This window comes from Pteropus vampyrus, unplaced genomic scaffold (genome assembly GCF_000151845.1).
Source record: "Pteropus vampyrus isolate Shadow unplaced genomic scaffold, Pvam_2.0 Scaffold85, whole genome shotgun sequence".
NCBI lineage: Eukaryota > Metazoa > Chordata > Mammalia > Chiroptera > Pteropodidae > Pteropus > Pteropus vampyrus.
Window position 1 is genome coordinate 2206960 of NW_011888866.1, and position 7740 is coordinate 2214699.

A 7740-nucleotide genomic window follows, 5' to 3' on the forward strand; every position below is an offset into this window, starting at 1 on the left:
TAATCACATAACATTTTTGTGATAAATTATACATAACAAAAATTAGCACTTAAATCATTTTAGGTGTATGGTTCAGTGGCATTAAGTACATTTGCACTGTTGTGCAACCATTGCCATTATCCATCTCCAGAACTTTTTCATCACCCCAAATTGAAGCTCTGCCCCATTAAACAGTAACTCCCCATTACCACCCTCTCCCCAGCCTCTAGTAACCTCTATTCTACTTTCTGTCTCCAATTATAACTTTCGATTATAAAGTATCTTATTTTCTTTAACCAACAAATATTTATTGAACACTTACTTTGCACCTGAACTGGAATAGAATATAGGGATGTGGTGGTCATCAGAATTGATGGAGTTCATGCCTTCATGGAGCTTATGTTTTGTAGGTTGAGACTGTAATAAGCAAATACACAAGGCAATCTTAGAGATGCATGTTTCTGTTGGGAAAAATTATATAGTACTTAAAAATAGGCAAAAGAGAGTTCAATGTGTCCTTTCCAAGTCATACGTGGGCTTTGTTTAACAGCACCACCTAAAGATTATTTAACGCTCCAGAGGAGGTACCTGTGTTTGATTTACCCATGTGCTATTTGATTATCGAGCTCAGCCATGGAGAAGTTACATGTTAACTTGCAGTTTTCTAGCCAGTAGAAAGGACTATCCCAAATGTTATGGTTTTATTATCCTGTAGGACAATAACCACATTTGTATATAACCTAAAATCTAGTAGTATTTTTTCCGTTTTAATGCCCATAAACACTCAACTCCTCAAATGCTCTTGGAACCAGTATTAAGTAATCTTATTGTTTCCTTCATTGGATCCCTCTCCCAGCCTATGTTTAGCTCGCTGAGGCCAACTGGGACTGATTCATCCTTGCCTGTTTAACCGCTCCAAGCCTGAAGCCAGTTGTTTCTTGCACCAGACCTTTGTCTCAGCACTGGCTGAAAGACTGTGGGGATGGGGAAGGAGTGTTTTCAGGAAAGGCATGGAGAGGGAGCGGGCAGTGCTGGGCTGGTTAGTTGGGAACCAAGGGGAGTGTCCATTTCTCTCAGGAAGTTTACCTGGGGCCCTGCAGTTGGCTGTGGCCACCAGTGTGTTAGACTCAGGGGACTTGGCTGTGGTCTCTGATCAAGTGAATGTGACCCTGGTAAATGTGACTGATTCTTTCCAGTTCTAAAACCCTCCAGGATTCCCTGAACAACCCCAACACTGCCCTTCAACTCTCCTCTCTTGCACGTAAGCCCGTCCTCAGGGCAGCTCTACGGTACAGCGCCCTCTAGTGGAACTTTGTGTTCTCGCAGTGACCCCTCTGGGGCTTTTCTGCAGAAACCTAGCCCACTCCAGTCCCCAGAGCTCCTACTGTGAGCCAGGCACTGTCAGCTGCTGTTAGGTGCCTGCAGCAGTGCAAGAGCCAGGACCAGGCCTGTCTTGTTCACCAGTGCGCCTCAGCGCATATTCCATAGATGTCTTTTTGTAATGAATGAGTGAGGAAACAAACATAAACAAGATGGGGTGTCTGGACTTTAATGAAACCAGCATGAGGACTGTTCTCTGTTACTCCAGAGCACTCCCATGAGCAGAGTTAGTTTATGTCTTTTTAATTAAGCTCCACCTAACAGGCAGCTGTGTATAAAGTACAAGGATTTTGGAGTCAGCCTGCCAAGGTCCTGTTCCTGGCTCCGCCACTCACCAGCTCTGTGATCTTGGGCATGATACCTAATACTTCTGTGCCTAAATTTCCTCTTTTGTAAAACAGGGATACATCATAGTGTTGTCATGAGGGTTAAAATAGTTAAAATTTGTAAAGTACTTAAGAGAGTGCCTTGCACATACTTTGTGCTTTGTCAGTATTTGTTAAAGAAATAAGGAAAACTTGCTAAGAAATGGAATGATGTCCAAGGCAACAGTGAACTGACTACCTAATGAGATACTGAGCTGCCCGTAATCACAATGCAATAGCTCTAAGATACTCAATAATAACTATGATCTACTATACACTTAATATTGTCCGGCACTATGCTAGGCGCTTTACATTAATTATCCCATTTTGTCTTCACAATAAGCCTGTGAGGCAGGTATTATTATCACCACTTGACACTGGAAATAGAGGCTTTGTGACAAGCTGAGGTCCCTCAGTGCGGAGTGACAGAGCTGTTGATTCTGAGGTGAGTCATGCTCAGAATCCAGGGAACACCTGGGCGCCTGAGGTCATTCGGAGCATGGGAACCTTGGGGAAAGGCAGGTGAGCAGTCTGTGGGCTGAACGGGATAGACACCAGGGCTGGCCACAGCCCATGTCTTGCTGATAAGGATCACTTTGTTCTGAGGCCCTAAGGCAGAGTAAGGGCAGTGGGGGTGGGAAGGCGGAGGCAGCTTTCTCAGCAATCAATAAATCAATCAACCAACCAATCCACCAAAGCAGAGACAGGTTGTATTTGGCAAGTAAAGAAAGAGAAATAAAGGCCCCAGGTGCAAGGAAACATCTCAGCCCAGTGAGGAGGGCTCTCCAGAGCAGGACTGAGTCCCTGGAGAAAAAGAGCTGGAAATCCTGGGGAAGAACAGCAGGTAGATGGAAGGGAAGATACGAGTGGGGGCCTTTCCTTGGAAAAGAGTCAACAAGCCTTTCACAGCAGTAGCAGGGTAGAGGAGATGAATATAGAGACATAATTTAGAAGCAAAGAGGAAAGCCGAGGGGGTTTCGGCCTTTCTCTATAATAAAAAAGGAAATGAGATCATCGAGTTAAAGGCATGAGGGAGCAAGTATGGAGGACTAAGACAAAATTTGGAATAAGCCTCAGCGGGGTGTGCTAGGAGAGCAAGAGCAGCAAAGAATTCTTACTGAGCCACGGGAGGCCCTGCTGGGGAAGGAGGGCAGAAAATCAAGTCTGGCCAGATGCATGGGAAGACAGTTATTAGTATGTAGGGGAGGCCACTCACCCTGCTCTTTAGGCTCCTGGTTTTCCCATGAGAACCCCAAGTTCTAGGGGCTTTGGGGGCTGTCCTATCTACCTAAGAATAATTCTTTATCCTGTCCAGTCTTCCAGAAACTCCCAGTGGCCATGAGAACCACCTCCTAAGAGCACATGAAGCCCACCCAATGGCCCCATCAGGATCCTTTGGCTTAAACGTTGGAGCTTCTCTACCCATCTTTTATAGCTCGTTCCTTCTCCACACTGAGTCTCGGGAAAACATCAGTGACTAGGGAGCGGCACGGCTGCGAAGTCCAGACTGCTTTCTTGGATCGATGTGATACCTCACTTCCAAAGCATTTCCCAGTTATCTCACAGGCCTCTAAGTGGGCATCAGTTGAGCACTGTAACTTCATTTTCCCAGTGGGAAAGCTGACTATATCAGGTTTTGCATCATCTGCTAGAGGCTTCCTGAGCAGTTGTCTTGATATCTTGGCAAGAAGTGTCTAATTTTCCATGCAGTGCTATTTACAATAGCCAAGATTTGGAAGCAACCTAAGTGCCCATCAATAGACAGTTGGATAATGAAGATGTGGTACAAATATACAATGAAATAATGCTCAGACATAAAAAATGAAATCTTACCATTTACAACAGCACGGATGGACCTAGAGGGTATTATGCTAAGTAAAATTAGTCAGACAGAGAAAGACAAATACCATATGATTTCACTTATATGTGGAATCTAAAGAACAAAATAAACAAAATGAAAACAGACTCATAGATACAGAGAACAAACTGGTGATTGCCAGATGAGAGAGGGGTTGGGGGACTTGGTGGAAAAAGTGAAAGGATTAAGAAGTACAAATTGGCAGTTACAAAATAGTCATGGGGATGTGAAGTACAGCGTAGAGAACATAGTAAGACTGTAATAACTATAGTGCCAGGTGGGCACTAGACTAATTGGGAGATCACGTCATAAGTTATATAAATGTCTAACTACTATGCTGTACACCTCAAACTAACATAAAATAATACTGAATGTCAACTCTAATTTAAAAAGAAAAATTAAATAAAAATAAAAGTGGTATACTAAAAAAAAAGTGTCTGCTTTTGTGGTCTGTACCTCTGCCATCCCCTACCCTGCAGGGCCACTCCCATCATTACCCTTACGGTGGGGTTCCAGATGGGGATGGCACAGGGATGGCAAACGCTTGCAACACATCTCATCATGCCCAAACCTGGCACCAGCGATAGATATTAATAATCTATTGTCATGTTTCTCAATAGAGTGCTCCAGGCAGCAGCTTAAAACAATTGCAGTTGAAACTCCCGGTGAATCCTTTTGTCATCCCAAATGTAGCATCTGTGGCTCCAGCACCATTTCCCCTATTGTGCATGAGGTGGATGGCCCCAGGTAAAACCGTGAAGGGGTAAAGTGTGTCTCTGGCCTCTAAGCCCGGCCCCACCACCACACCCACCCCTCCAGAGATTGCTAGAGGTGGTTCTCTCCCAACAGTCATCAGTGCTCTGTCCCATCCAATCTCCTTCTCAGGGTCCCAGGCAGCTAAGCACCGAATGTGATCACTGACTGGCATAATGGGGGAAGCAACCCATAAAGGGTCCTAAGCATAGCCGTACCTCCAGAGCTGACTCTGTCTGAGGCTGTCTTCTCATCTGTAGAGGAGACTATTTATACCCACCTGTGAATCCTTAGACACAGGAATAAAGGTCAGAATGGAAGTGAGGCCCTGTACTTGTCAGACTTTAAAATTGCAATGATTTCTACCAACCTAAGAAAGTCTTATTTGTAATCGCCAGCACCAACCCTCCCAGATGTTTTAATAGGGGACTTTGGGGCACAACTTTTTTGTCTGAAAGAAATGATTCTGATGGGACTTTTAACTTGTATAGATATTTTGGGGCAAGCCAGGCCTTGTGGCATTCTTCAAACCCTATCCCATACTGCCAAAGGACTTACGTTTGTATGGCGTTTAATAGTCGATAAAGGGCCTGTCATTTTCTCTTAAGAGCATCTGTTGCTATTTAAATGGCATCAGTGTTGCTATTTCGATGAGGCTTTGTAACTTTCCTACCTGGTAGACACTGCAAATTCCTCTTTTTCCCTCCTTTTTAATCAAGGGCTCACGATGAAGGGTGGCTAGCTGGGCAGAGGAATATGGTGGGTAAAAGGGCTGTTCAGGCTGAAAATGCTCAGGCTGGGAGCATGGCCCATGTCTGCCCCCAGGGCAGGGAGAGCACAGCCAAGCACAATGGAGGGTTATTTTTAATTCTGAAGATGAAGTGTTTGAGAAACAAACAGCCCGACCCTGGGAAGACCTGCCAAATGAGTGTGGGCCTGGAGGTGTCACAATGAGGCTGCTCCCCTCACCCCAGGGCTCTCCAGAAACCAGAGCTGGGTGGCAGTGTGTATTTTTATACAAGCTGACTTGCTGTACCCTCTAAGTGCCACTGAGTCCTGAGAGGATGGGGTGAGAGGCCCAAGCACTGTGACCTTTAAAGCCAGTCAGTGCCTAACCTGAGCTGGTGCCCACTGTCCCTGGAGCTACCCATCTCATATGGCCAGATGGCACTCAACTTCTCCACCTGCTGCCCTCGACCCTACGCCGCCCCAAACTGCTGAGGGCAACGTTAGGGTATCATTTTTTTCTTTCTTTTTTTTTTTTCTCCTTTCTCCTTCTTTCCTTCCTTTACTTTTTGTAACACAAATAATTCTTTGTAGAAAAATTAAAAAATCGAGATAAACAAAAAAGAAAATTTCTATAACCCCCACGACCCCTCTCCCAGTGTGGGTGGGTTGAGGACCCGCACTTGTGAATATTTGGCAGGTATTTTCTCTGACTTCTTTCTATGCATATTCACACAGAAGGTATTTATTTTTTTCAAAACATGAACTCCCACCCAAGGCCTGGCACAGAGGAAAGAAACCAGGACTGAAGTATTCAGGAAGAATGCTAATGTTATCTCCCAGGGAGGTCTACAGGCTCCGTGGGCGCTCTGTTAGGACACTACCAGGACACAGTCAGCACGGGGCCTGGCCCCACAGCAGTGTTCAGGACGAGTGATTTTCCATTCCCACCTTTCCCAGCAGGAATCATTTTGCCCAGGTCAGGCTTTGTTTCAGGGGTCACCTGTTTTGGACCCCCTCCCTGGTGCACTGGATTAGAAAACAGGCTCTGAAGACGGGAAGTTTGAGTCTAAATCCTCGCTCTGCCTCTGTGTGAAATTGGGCAAGTGGCTCAGCTTCTTTGTGTTGAACTTCCTCATTTGTAAAACAGGGATGAAAAGAGGAAAGTAATTGAAAAATAAAAAATAAAATAAAAAATTTTTAAAAAGAAGATACATGTCACAGGTCTGGTGTGAGAATTCAGTGAGCTAATACAGGTAGAGTAGCTAGAAAAGAGGCTAATGCACAGGTAAGTGCTCAATGAACATTATCTCTTATGGAATCCCTTGTATGCTTCGGGCACTAGTCGAGATTCCTGTATGATCTGGGGTGTTAATTAACATCTCTTTTTTCATTTAGATAGGTGGCCAAGGCAGTTTGAGAACGGGATGAGGAGTAATTTCCGGTGCTCGGATATCAGGAGATTTAACACATTTGCATTATGGAGTCACCGGAGCTCATTAACATTTTGGAAAGACATTAAATGCCAAGTCGCTTTAATTGGGACTCTCAGGCACACACTTCTACAGTTGTTCAAGGAAGATCATGAGTACATGGGGCTTCACCATGCTATTCATGCTACCTTTGCGTATATTTGAAAACTCCCATAATAAAAGTTTATATGTATGTATGTCTATAATAACTATGGCTCGAAAAAGCTAATATTTTACTTTCACACTTTTTCTTGTTTTAATATACTTTTTTTTATAATGTTCGGGAATCTTTTTTGTTAACCGAGACAATAAAACCATTAAAATGCATTCCCTGTGAGGCACACTGGTGTTGACAGAAGGAGGGGCTGGACTATAACAGCATTCACTCTGGGCTGGTCATACTCCTTTGCAATGATGATGTCAAGAATTCCCAGCCAACAGGTGATGGGGACAAACAGCAGACATGCTTTTTGGCAACTGGTGCCAGGCTGCCCCCCTTTGCTTTCCCTCCCAGTATTGGCCTCCAGCCCTTATTCTGGATCATACTTGTCCTATATATGCCTAGGACTCAGTGTGTCCTATTAAAACTCCAAGAACAGAAAGAGGTGGAGGTTAGAGACACTCGTTCAAATCAATCATAGAACTTTGCTCTTCAAGGTTAGGGGTCCCTGATGTCTGTCCCCTCCTTCTTCCAGGCCAATCAGCTGCTGCTCACCACCTCCTCTGGTTTTGGCACCTCTCCAGATTTTTGGCAACAACAGAGATATTACATCTCTGTTATTCCGGAAGACTGGGTTCACCCTGTTTTTTTTTTTTTTTGTGATCATTTAGATGCTTTGGTTGGTTTTGCTGCTACGACCATATTATAAATAATTATAGTTTCCAATTAGTGAGTGATTATTGGGTGCCAAATGCTGTGCATGAATAGGCATTGCTTCATCTAATCCACTCAACTACCAATGAAATAAATACCACTGAAAAATCCAATTTTTTCAGATGAAGAAACTGAAACATAGAGAGGTTAGGTGACTCATCCAGGGTTACAGAGCTAATAAATGGAGATTTAAATTTCAGGCTGTCTGATTCCAAAGCTCATGCTCTTAGCTCATTAGCTTATGCTACCTGGAGACTCTTTTTCCATTCCCAGAAAGAGGAGAGGGGTGTAAAATAATGGCTGTCACCAGGCCTACAGTTTTGTTGTTGTTGT

The 7740-nt window shown here is 44.2% G+C and overlaps 2 long non-coding RNA genes across 3 annotated transcripts in view; one reads left to right on the forward strand and one right to left on the reverse strand.

Moving 5' to 3' along the window:
- The window catches only part of LOC111742018, a 53840-nt gene that overhangs the window by 16746 nt on the left and 29354 nt on the right, over positions 1-7740 (reverse strand). Inside the window, exon 2 of one of the 2 annotated variants that reach the window (XR_002781143.1) lies at positions 302-396. This is a non-coding gene — a long non-coding RNA (uncharacterized LOC111742018). Of the gene's footprint in view, positions 1-301; positions 441-7740 lie in introns of both variants that reach the window. The other variant, XR_002781142.1, reaches the window with a different exon arrangement.
- Positions 5720-6860, forward strand: LOC111742020. The gene is made up of 2 exons (XR_002781146.1): positions 5720-6349; positions 6464-6860. It is a non-coding gene; the product is annotated as an uncharacterized LOC111742020 (long non-coding RNA).